Source organism: Cimex lectularius, unplaced genomic scaffold (assembly GCF_000648675.2).
Source record: "Cimex lectularius strain Harlan isolate CLEC.00 unplaced genomic scaffold, Clec_2.1 scaffold191, whole genome shotgun sequence".
Lineage (NCBI taxonomy): Eukaryota > Metazoa > Arthropoda > Insecta > Hemiptera > Cimicidae > Cimex > Cimex lectularius.
Window position 1 is genome coordinate 487162 of NW_019392842.1, and position 12966 is coordinate 500127.

At 36.8% G+C, this 12966-nt stretch overlaps 1 long non-coding RNA gene across 2 annotated transcripts; it reads left to right on the forward strand.

Annotated features, from left to right (window-relative positions):
* Nucleotides 1-706: 706 nt before the first annotated feature.
* LOC106664963 lies at nucleotides 707-4970 on the forward strand. 2 transcript variants are annotated; one of them, XR_001340254.2, is made up of 3 exons: nucleotides 707-1162; nucleotides 1224-1371; nucleotides 4446-4970. It is a non-coding gene; the product is annotated as an uncharacterized LOC106664963 (long non-coding RNA). The 2 variants fall into 2 exon arrangements; XR_001340253.2 differs by having other exon boundaries at nucleotides 708-1162; nucleotides 1240-1371.
* The last annotated feature ends 7996 nt before the right edge of the window (nucleotides 4971-12966 follow it).

A 12966-nucleotide genomic window follows, 5' to 3' on the forward strand; every position in this document is an offset into this window, starting at 1 on the left:
CCCAGGCCCATACAGAATCCATACCAGCCCATTAGGACAGATGAGAAAAGCCCAGTGCAGGTCTTATAGCCTTCTGCTCCCTAATAGGATTTCGCATGGATTATGAAGCTATTGTCTTTGAAAATACAAACGAGTAAAAACTGTGTCAACAATCCAAGATAAAAGCGTTATGTTTAAGCTTAGGGGCATTGAAAACGACCCCCTATTGGCCGAAGCTTAAATCGAAAATGTGTAGCAAATTTATATCGAAAAGACTAGAAGTTAAGTCCCACCTGAAATGACCGCTTTGATTTTCTTTTCGCGAGGGAGAATTGGAGACAAACAATGCACCGTAATTAAATTCAAAATTTAATTTTGTTTTCTTTTTGAAGCTTTTTGGCCAGTGTTTAAATGCTAAAATATTAAATTCCTTATCACTGATCAGCTTCATATGATTTATGAAACAAATTAACTTTTTTTTTTTTAAACGATGGTTCGCAACAGCAGAGGTCATATAAACCCTCAGGATGCCGGTGTTTTTGGAAAAAAGCCCATTTGTAAGTATGTCGGGTTTGAATGCAGGGCCGCTGGATTCGAACCCGGGATCTTTACGTTACAGTGATGAGCGCCGTGTCAAAGAATAAACCTTGCGGCCACCGTCGCCCCAACCTTTGTTTAAATACCATTTTTCATTCGTTCATAACACATTTGTTTACTATTGTTTACTATTAATATTGTTTACTCTAGAATTACGAGCATATGATTTTAAACAAAAAAGAAAAACATATAGCTTCAAAATTTCACCGTGAATGTTAGTCGCTTAGGATCCGTCGTTTTGTAAATATTTCCAGTCTACTCAAAAAAATTAGGTAGATCTCACAAATTTTTTAAAAATTCCTATAGGACAGTTTTAATAATGAACATACTTCTATATGATATGAGCTTTTTTTATTGAATAATGATAGTTACTCGTGCTGACTTTTGTCGTTCGGTGCTCAAGTTGCTCAAGGTATTAACATTTCATGATGGAAAAATAGAAGATGACAGTGAAATGCAAGTTGTATCCAAAAGTGACTGATTGGGGACACAATGTTTATGGCTTGTAGAAGGGACAGTGGTCGTACCATTCAAGGGAAAAAGGAAAGAAAAATTGATAATTTATCCAAAAAGGTAGAAAAAAGAAGTAAGTGTAAAGTGACAGGTTTTTAGATCAGTTTTAAATATAAACGATTTGGTTTTAATAGCATTTTATATCATCAGAAATAAAAGAAAAGTATGCGTGTAAAGTGTAAAAGTTTAAGTATAAAACAAAATGAGAAATGGACGTAAACTCTCAGATCAATGTCTCCGTCCCAAGGGATCTTCGCATTCATTCGGTAAATCAAGAAAATAGTAAGTTTACGACTTAGTTAAAATTAAGTTTACGACTCAGAATTCAATTTAACAGACGGAAAAGTTCAATTTTCGAGGTGAAGTTCCGCCATTTCTAACACGTACAGAATATTTTTAAAAATTTTGTTAAATTCATGTTTAATCGAATTGTACAAAATGTCCCCTTAACCATAAATATTGTTGTTGTTTCATATTTTAAATTCTGAATAAAATTTGTTTGCTGAGTATAAGTTAAATTGTTCTATGTAGTTAACAAGTTTAAGAAACATGTTGTTTTCATCAATACTATTTTATGTACATTACGGCCTGCGCACAGCGACCAATATTCGTCTATTGTGCATCTCCATTGTTGCATAGCTTTTTAAGCTTAAGGGTTTTTACCAGACCTCAAGGACTTCCGTGTGTATCCTTCAGCCCGGGCTTTTCCTCTCCCCGATGTAGGACTCTCAACCTGCATAAGTCTTTGCGTCAACAGAGGGCATGTTCCTTGCCTCTTCTTATTCCTGGCAATATCAGCACAGGATTGTTTCTGCCACCCCACTAAACATATGCTTCCGGCGTGTGCAGTGTGCAGTTAGCAGTCCAACTATTTTTGTGTGGTGATTAGTGACCGTTAGTCGATGATTATTCGGAGATCGTGAGATGCGGTCTGGTGTGACGTAGGTTTTAGAAAAACATTTTCTTTATCGTGCCAACGTTTCGATCTTTATTGAGATCATCTTCAGGGCCTGGGATTTACAAACATTGTTTACATTTAACAAATACATGTAGGATGTGAAAAAAAAGAAAAAGAAAGAATATGAATTTATACAATGCTAACTATTTTAGATTCAATCAAAGTATTTCTACTCACTCAAAGGGTTTGTTTTCTGCGTAATTGTGCCATTCTTGTGTGTCGTGTTGAGAGTGCCAGACAGATATTGCAGTTTTATGTTTATATACGTCGGATTTTGAAGTGGTGGCGAAGGAAGTAGGGATAGGAAGACATATTTATATGAGGAGTCGGCTTCTTTGAGGTGAAAGGAGCCGACGATGGGAAAATACTGACTGGCACTCTCAACACGACACACAAGAATGGCAAAATTACGCAGAAAACAAACACTACAACACAACAAACAGCAATACTTTGATTGAATAGAAAAAAAAATTTTTTGCGTTGTATAAATTTAAACAATGTTTGTAAATCCCAGGCCCTGAAGATGATCTCAACAAAGATCGAAACGTTGGCATGATTAAGAAAATACTTTTCTAAAACCTACGTCACACCAGAACGCATCTCACCATCTCCGAATAATCAGTCCAACTATTATTCTAGTCCTAGGAAGTCCTAGATTTAATACTTCTGTCGTTAGATTCTGTGACGGTCGTTTGAAGAATTTTTCCCATGCCTCTGTTCTGAGTTACGTGTTCATTTAACGAAGGATTTTTAACCGTTATCTGATTGATCCACGTTTTTGGCAGTTTTGTTTCCTTAAAAGGGTTCAGGGCCAATAAGTTCCTCAACAAACTTTCCTTCGCCAATTTATCGACCTCTTCATTGATCCTCTGCCCTGGGTTCCCTGGTACCCAGACAAGGATGATTTTGTTGTTTTCCCCAATGTTTTACGCTCCCTAATGCAGTCTCAAATGCCTCTAGACTTCATCACTCATGCTATTCTTCTGTTCTATTCTCCTTTTAATTTACTTGGCACAGTGGTAATATCTACCAATATATACTGTACAATTCGTCCAGGAAGTTAAAGCGTCCATCAGATAGCAATTCAGATAATAAACCAATACCAGTAATGGTTTTCAGTTTCAGTGATAGAACGCACCCTGAGAACAGCTTTTGGTTGTTCTTGTTTTTATTGTAGTGTCGCCCAACCTAGATATAATTACCATAGATTCCTTAGCCATCTTAACACTCATGGACATATGGGTTTTGAGATCCCATTTTTAGGTCAGGGATTCGGCCGTGACCTGTTTAAATGCACCTTCCACGCCAATGAATAACTACAAGGCATGTCATTTGATAGTACCCTATTTACGTCATCCTTGGGCCAGGTCCGGAGACTTCCTAATCTGATGTACATACATGTTGCCTAGCATTGAGTGGATTCATCCAGTGCCCCTTAGTTTTATCTACCTGTAACCTTCGAAACTACATGTAATAGTGTCATCTGCATAACATAAGGAACTGATCAGTACGAACTAGGAGTTTGGTCTGTGGCTCTCCATACTTTTGGCAAATACGTTCACGTCATCTTTCCTTCAAGCAGGGAGAATATCTCCGCATATATCTCCAGCGTAAAGAGTTCCTAAATATTCTTACCAGAGGTGGCATTAACACTTTCTGCCCTTTCTGTAGTAGTAAAGGGTATATCACGTCCTCATCTGGTGATTTATAGAAAAAATCCCGTTAACCGCCCACCTGATTTTCTCTGGTCTTCTACTCGTCCTCTTTGGAGGGACTCGTCCTCTTTGGAGGGCTACTTCCTCCGACTCTACAAACTACTGGGCCGTTTCTCTCCAGGTATTATTATTAAACAATTAGCATGGTCAATTCAGTTCGCTCTGTACATCTTCTATCTGGTCTTCTAATGAAGCCTAACTGTCCCCCAGTACCTTCTTGAGCCAATACTCCACGAATTCTAGCACAGTAAGGGGCTTTTCGGATCTTCTAACAGAACTTGAACAATTTCTTTTGACCTTTCTTATTCTACTGGGAAAGTGCCTCTTTTTATATGCCCCATGTTTGGTCGTGCTTGGTTTTATTGAATACCCTTCTTGCTGTCCTTTCATTTTTTCCAGGAGCTCTACCTTATGTGTTTTGTTCTGTACTTCCTTGTCTTTTCAGGGTAATTCGTTTCAAAATCTTGCAGTACTCCTTTGTTTACCTCCTGCATCACTAGATCAAGGTTGTCCCTTACTCTAATTTTGACGTTAATATCCCTGAGTGAGTGAGGAACGGAGTTTTCATCATTACAAATTTTTAAAAAGAACTATGAATCATTTTTTTATATTTCTATTTTTATTGTAGCCGTGTGTTTTGATGACTTATAAATTGTATTTATGTTATTTGTATTCTATTGTAGATCCATCAAGAAGAATTCGTCATGAATGCAGTTGAAAATGTACATGCTTTTCAAAATTGAAGTTCAGAAATGAACGCTTAGGGCATTTGGAACTTCGCTTTTTTCTGATGGAGACATTTTGGGTGAAAATTCGTGATTTCGCCCTCAATCCATGATGCCTAATTTATCTCTTAAGAAAAACTTTTATCGGTTTTCTTCAATCTAGAAAAATTTCCTTAAATGGTACGTCCACTATCCCTTCTGCTCTGTCACAAACGACTTAAGTTTCTACAAGTTAATTTTGGATTCAGTTTGTACAAAACAAAAATCTTTCGTTAAACTTTTAACACCGAAACGAAGTTAATTCCGAGCAGACCAAAGTAAATCTGATGTTTCGAATAGTTGACATCATGAATACTAGATCTCTTATTTTTTAAAAACCTCACCATGATTTCAGTTGGAACGATTTAAGGTTTATTCTTTCTATAAAATCTTATATAATGGTGTACCAAAATTTTAACAATAAATGTATTTTTCTCAGAAAAGTGTGTAACCAACCTATTATACCAGAAATTACATCGATTTTATCTTAGATCTTAGAGTCTAGATAAAAATTATCGGATCTTCTTGAGGTCATTTTACAGGTGAATAAAAAACATCACTATTGGGTTTCACCAAGCTTTCGGCGAATGTTCCGCCATCTTCAGGGCCTAATTTATTGAAAACAAATTTACATTAACAGAATTACATAAAACATCATATACTCATACATTATAAGAATAAAATTACGTACTTCACCCAGTTTTTTAAGACAATTAAATTTATTGCACATGTTTGTTGTTATTTTAAAATGAAGGTGGAAATGAATCTACATACTGAAAATAAAAATAAAAAATAAAATAGTCTTGTTTAAAATCTAGTGACACTCATCGGTCCATCCTTTGGTCCCACCTCTTTATAAGTTAATACTCAATCTCAGGTACATGTATTTCTTTATCACAGATACGTTATATGTATATACAACTTTTAAACTGTTTTTTAACTTAGAATTATAATTTAATTATTTACACTATGTACAAGGAACTTGAAGAAAATTGAGACACATCGGACGGTTACAACACGGTAAGGGACCCATCCCTGTTATCAATCACGGTGTGATTAGTCACACCAACGTCACTTTGCGCTTTATTACGATTCATGAACTGTTGTAGGATTCCCGAATATGCCATGACGGAGCCCAGTCGATCCATTTGCAAATTACAAGTGTTTTTCGTAACATGAATACAGACTTTTTCGAAAAGCAGTCGTCTCTCCAAGTCCAACTCTCTGCCCAGGATCCTAGGGGAGTCCAACTTGAAGAAATGACCACTTTCTGTCGCATGTGTTGCCAATCCCGTGGTTTTCTTTCTATTTTTACAGTCCAGTTTATGTTGGTTCATTCTTATTTCAAGTTTTTGTTTTGTTTGCCCAACATATTGGATATGGCAACCCGCACATGACACCTTGTAAATCACGTTCGACTGTGAGCTTATTGGCTCCTTCGCCTTTAGGTTTGAATGTAAACATCTAAGGTTATTTTCAAATTTATACGTGACACCAATTTTTCCAATCTTATTTTTAAACAATTTTTTAATTTTCCCGGATACATTAGGTACATATATGATTGATCTAAATGAAATTGGCTTATCACTCCTCTCCATCATGGCATTGGGGGTAATGTTATCCATCAGAGCAGCATCTTGAACACATTTTTCTTTAAAATCATTTATGAGTCTATTTATCAGTGCCACCGGGTAGTGGTTTGTTTTTAACTAAAAAATCTTTAACTTTAAAACTACGGAGGTCGATCACTATCAACTAGAATAAAAATTATTTTTAATAATTATTTATTAATTCAACGGGGTCTGCGGTATCTGAGTGGTTCAGCGTCTTACTAGTATTTGCCACGCCAGCGGTTTTCGATTCGGTTCCTGGCATGGCATTTTAATTCATAATAAGAAAAAATGTGTTGTGGTTAGTGACCGTTAATCGATAATTATTCAGAAATCATGAGATGCGGTCTGGTGTGATGTAGGTTTCAGAAAAACATTTTCTTTATCGTGCCAACATTTCGATCTTTATTGAGATCATCTTCAGGGCCTGGGATTTACAAACATTGTTTACATTTAACAAATACATGTAGAATGTGGAAAAAAGTGAATTTATACAATGCAAAATATATTTTTTATATTCAATCAAAGTATTTCTACTCACTCACAGCGTTTGTCTCTTCTGTGTAATTGTGCCATTCTTGCGTGTTCTGTTGAGAGTGCCAGTGAGATATTGATGTTTTATGTTTATAAGGTTACCCACTTAAGGGTTTGCGTACACAGGTTCATAGGTCATTTTTTACTCAGCGTTCAATTCCCTATAAGATCTGGATGTGTGGCTGAATCGATTGGGGCCACCTTGTATTAATTAAGCTCTTTTTCTTTCCATAACCGGAAAACTACCTTAAAGGTTCCTCGTCGTTAATTTCCCTAGGAGTTATTATCGCCGTTGGCAATATAGTTTCCGGTTAATTTTTGAAGGCACATTGGTGTTTGGACATGTTCCGAAGACTCTGTTATTTTACTTAGTTGGTTTATCTGTCAGTTTTTCCTATTTTTTAAGGTGATAATTGAATGTGCAAGTGCCAGAACAAAAGCCTATTGTTTTCCTTAATTCTAGCCTGCTGAGGGAGAGGTATATTTTTGTTTTCCTGGTTGCGTTGTTAAATAACTTCTTTGAATGTTTTACGCATGGTGAGATTATTCAAAGTGCGGTCATTTCTTTCTCTATGTGTTCATATATTTTCAATTCAGCTTTTAGTATTGCTTTGGGACGTGCCAATGTACTACTAATGGTTTTGGTCCAAAAGTTGTGAAGGGTCCTCCTGTTTTTGCTCCTTTATCAGCCTGTTCGTTGCCTTTGATTCCCTTTTGTCCTGGCACACCAGAGTTAGATTATTCCGCTTTACTAGAAGTTAAATATATATATCTAAGATATTCCCAGGTTTGAATTGAAAAATCGCCAAAAATGACATTTTCGGCCGATCAGGCTGGTTTTAATTTCATTCGACGCAGAAATTAATCCTATACAGATGTTGTTTCGAGCTGTTTTACGGTCAGGCTAACGGTTTACTAACAATTTCATGAATAAGGTAAAAAAAAACGTGGTTTTTCATGGTTTTTTGCTTGTAGCTCGGAATTGAAGGTTCATAGGACATTTTTTACTCAGCGTTCAATTTCCTATAAGATCTGGAAGTGTGGTTGAATCGATTGGGGTCACCCTGTATTATAGGTAAGATAGGTAAGATAGATAAATCTTTTAGGTTGCAGTGAAAGAAATAGAGGCTTAGGTCACCCATGACCCAAGACTTATGGAAACGAATACGTTTAGTTTTATTATTTGGGTTTTAAACATTTTTTTCAATTTCTACTACATTACAACTACCTTCAAGTAGGTAACAAGTAACAGTGAGCAAGATAATATATTCAAAATTAAAACCAAGAGTGGAGAAAATACCAATTGGTATTACTCCAATGTTACAATAATATTGTTTGTTTAATTGATATGTGTGTTCATTATCATTTTCACTGTCATCACCATCACTTCCTAGGAGATATCGCGGCCATTGTCTCTTCAGTCGGCGGGTAGGGTTTGAGGGGATTCGTCGGGATGCGAGGTTTCTGATGTGTTGGTTTACGTTAGTTGGGAGGTATTTATAAAATTTACGGTAACGGAAACGTATTTCATCTTGTACGAAAGGAATATGTAAATCTGTATGTGTAGCTTAGTTCGATACATAAAATGGAGCATCTAGTCTTTTTCGTAGTATTATAGACTGGGCAGTTTAAATGTGGTGGATGTTGCAATGTTTGGCTGAACCCCACTCTTCCAGTTCCTAAGTCCAAATTGGTTGAACTATGGTGTTGTAAAGCAGCCTTTTATTTTGAAGAGGTAAATTAAAACGTATGTCAAGAAGTCGTGCAAGAATTCTATATCGTCCCTCCTGACGTCGATGTACAGTCCGAGGTACCGCACTTTGTACGCAGTTGGGAGGGGAAGATTATTTAAGAAAACAGTTGGGTGGATTTGTCCGTGTTAAATTTTCACCTTTTCTTTTTACACCAAGACTCTAGTAGTATGAGGTGTTGTTGGAGGTTTCGAGTGGAAATGACAAGGTCCGAGTTACTAGAGAGAATTGCGGTATTGTCTGCAAATGTGGATGTGATGGTTTCGGGATGAGATGGCATGTGAAAACCTGGTATAGTGTAGGGGACAGTACGCTACCCTGAGGAACACCAGCATCGATAGGAAAATATGCAGAGAGGGAATGGCCTTCGATGACTTGGAAGAATCGGTCAGTGAGGTAACTGTGTAGTACGAGATAGTAGGTGGTTGGAAGGATGCCCTTGAGCATGAACAGCAGGCCCGAGTGCCAAACTCGATCAAAAGCTTGGCTTACGTCCAGAAAGACTCCGGAACAGTACTGTCTCATCTCAAGAGAGGAGGATATAATCTACCACGCGGTGACACTGCTGGACAGTTGAATGACAGTTGCGAAAACTAAATTGATGGCTTGGGATTATGTTTTGAGAATTTAGAATCGGAAGAATTCTTTTCAATAGGAGTTTTTCTAAAATTTACAAGGTTTAAGTAAGTTTAAGTAAGTTTTACTAAACTTACTAATACCCAAAGCAGGTAGTAGACCTATTGGCCTGTATGAAGTAGTACAATGTGTTGGCTTTTTTGGCTTAGGGAACATTCGAATATACGAGTGCTTCCAAGCTATAGGGAAGTAGGTTGTACGAAGAATAGAATTAAATAGGTATGTAATGAATATGATGGGAAGGTGTTGGAGAATTTTTGAGGTAATAAGATCAAAACCTGGAGATTTCTTGGATTTTGGGTGATGTATGGTGTGAACGTCAGAAGGTGAAAAAGCAAATTTAAAAAACCCTTAAACCTATTAGAAAAGTAAGTAACGGTACTACTCTTCGTCTTGATTATGTATGATTAGGAATGATTAAGAAACGCTACGATTTAAAGTTGGGGTTTTAACGCCTTAGTGCGATCAATGCCTTCCTTATGAACTCTGGATCATCTCTGGTCATCGTCAGGGCAAAACAACCTTAAATATGTCTACAGATTGACATATTGAAGTTGTTTTGCTCTGATGTCTTTAAAATAGGTCGAAAAGCTTGGCTGTAGCAAATAAATTTGCTTTCTTCCTTAAGACCATGCCTTCATCTAGAGTGTTCGTAAGTATAAAAGTGGTCGGTACTTCTAATACTGAAATCATTGCCTTCCTTGCTACGTCTCTAACTCACTATCCTCAAAGACCTTAACTCTTTATTAAAACATTAGCCGTTTTCACATCTTCAAGTTTCATTTCAATCTTTCGACCTATCCAAACACTACTGCTCAAACCCTCTTCACTACCTCTCTCCAAAATCTGGGGAAACAACAACCTGATGATTGTTGCAATTGGAAAGGGCCAAACTGGAATGGTGGTTTTGAGGCCTTAACTGCGGTTATTTGTCTTCTTGTTTTTATCCCATAAAAGAAGCTTGTCTTCTTGCTGTTAGTCCTACTATCACGTCCTCGCTGCCTATGAATTTACCGTGAACGAGTGAACCCCAGGCACACGTTAATAAAAATTGGTGGCCATCGATGTAGGACATCAGTGCAATCCCGCCGATCTGGTGATCATTACAAGCTCTTTTAAAGGCCCGTCGATCTTTAACTTTCCCAATACCTTCCTACACACTTAATTTTATTCAATTTATTGTTTTATTGCATATTTATTATCAGAATTTGCCAGATGTAATCATTACAGTTACATACTGATAATCATTGTAAATACATCTTTGTCATCGCATTGACTCCTTTGTATTTACCCAGTTGGACTAGTCTACCTTTCTCAGATGGTATATACTCCAAAAATATTACATATGGTGAGTTCAGATTGTTTATTTTAATTTCCAAGTATGGATTTTCTAACTATGTTTTTCCTTTTAATGAACAGCACAGGAGTGAACGATGTAATCAGGATCAGCACGAATAATTTGTTGTCTGTAATATTTGTTGTGAAGACGGATACACCTGTTTGCTCTGGAATAGTGTTAACTAGTAAGATCTTCTTAACATCGGGTCAATGCTTTCGGGAATATTCCAAACCGATCGGTTATAAGATCTATCAAGGTGTAAGGGAATTGAATGATGTACTTAAACTAGATAGAAAGTTGATGTCGTACAGATTTCATCCAAACTATGGAACACATGGCATCTGCCAGTACGACTTGGCTGCTGGGGAAGTGAATTTGCCATTTAAACAAACCTCAACAGTTATTAACATGAACCCTCTTCTTGAAACTTGGATATCAGATTTAAACATTGAGGCCTGTATGCTCGTGCAATTATCCCGATTAAAATTTTACTTTCTCACGATAAAAAGATATTATTTTTCCAAGTGCGGTTACAATAATAGTTATCACAGTAAAGACACCGTATGTATTGAAATGCCAAAGTCGAAAAGCGAAACAACTGACAGTGAAATACCTCTGACAGGTAGCCCTTTGTTGTGCAACGAGGTAATAGTTGGTGTTTCTAACATTAAACTATCTGATACACTAATCACTCTTAACCGTATTATGAAAATCGACTTGATAGAAGACGATTCAGCACCGCAGCAAGAAGGTGAAAAAAATTGGAGTGGAGAAAGTATCAACTACGCCTGCAAGCAGGTCATTGTTGCATCGGTATTTTTTTTACGACAGTTTCAAATATAATAAATTATAAAATCACAAAATCTATTCGCAGTATAACATTTTTTCTTATATCAAATACATCATGAATTTTTTTGCAAATGCATCATTGATCATTGCTGAACAGCCTAACCGAACGAAATATTTTGAAAATCCACGTATAAAAACTATACGAATCTTAAATCACTTCAGGATGTAAATAATATTAACAAGAATTTGTTTAACAAATCACTGCAAAATTAACGTTTGATAGCCAAAAACCGGCTTGGCTCCACCGAACAAACAAGCTACAAGGTAAGCAATACAACGTTTCGCAATTTACCACCAGTCAGTCAGCCTTTTAACAAATATACGTACAAAATAAAAGTACGACAAACTAAACAAACCATTAACTAACATGTGATTTAAAAAGCAACGCAATAATTTAACTCTTAGATTAACAGATTACAACACGACAGAAGCACTATTAAATAGAATTATTATTAAACAATTACATACTGACCATTAAAAATTTAAAAAATTTTTAAAAAAAAAACAAGAAACATAAAACTAGCACTAAATAAACCTACTTACTGCACATTACAAAAGAACCAAAATACAACATTTTTATTTTTCCACAGTTTTCGTCGTCCGCTTGACCAATTAATATCTTTCAATTAATTAAGGTTTTTAGTTGAGATAAAAAAGTCAGTGTCACGAGTGGGATTCGAACCCACGATCTTCAGCTAGATACGCCGCTGCTCTACCACTTGAGCTATCGTGACTTCGATCCACTCGGACACTAACTTCCCATCTCAACCCCACCTTTTGAATTTTTCCCCCTTTTTGCCAATTTTCAAATGTAGTGTAATCTATTTGATTCTCGACGACAATTGAAATGGCCACGGAGAGCCTTAGTGAAGATATACTTCATTTAAGTTACTAAATTTACTAGTTTTCGTGTTCCGCTTGATCAACTAATATCTTTCAATTAATTAATGTTTTTTACTTGAGATAAAAAAATCAGTGTCACGAGCGGGATTCGAACCCACGACCTTCAGCTAGATACGCCGCTACTCTACCACCTGAGCTATCGTGACTTCGATCCACTCGGACACTAACTTCCCATCTCAACCCCACCTTTTGAATTTTCTCTCCTTTTCGCCATTTTTTAAGTGTCGTGTAATCTGATTCTCGGCGACAAAAGAAAATTCAAAAGGTGGGTTTGAGATAGGAAGTTAGTGTCCGAGTGGGTCGAGGTCACGATAGCTCAAGTGGTAGAGCAACGGCGTATCTAGCCGAAGATCGTGGGTTCGAATCCCGCTCGTGACACTGACACTTTTATCTCAACTAAAAACCTTAATTAATTTTTTTTTACTCCATTTATTTTTATCTACAACTGTACAAGTATTATAAAGAACCAGCCGATTGGATTTCAATTTATGATGGTTATAGAAAAAGCTACCCATTGGCAGCCGTCCTGGATAACAAAATGATATTAATCATTGAAGATGTCTCTTATCCATATTTTTTTCAGTCGCATACGTGGTAGATGTTAGGAATTTTTTTTTACGAGGGTTCGCAACAGCAGAGGTTATATCAACCCTCGGGGTGCCGGTGTTTAAAAAAAAACCATTTGTAAGTATGTCGGGTTCGAATGCAGGGCCGCTGGATTCGAACCCGGGACCTTTACCTTACAGTGATGAGCGCCGTGTCAACGCCTAAATCGTTGCGGTCACCGACGCCCCCTCGAAGGTCTCTGTTAAGTGTGT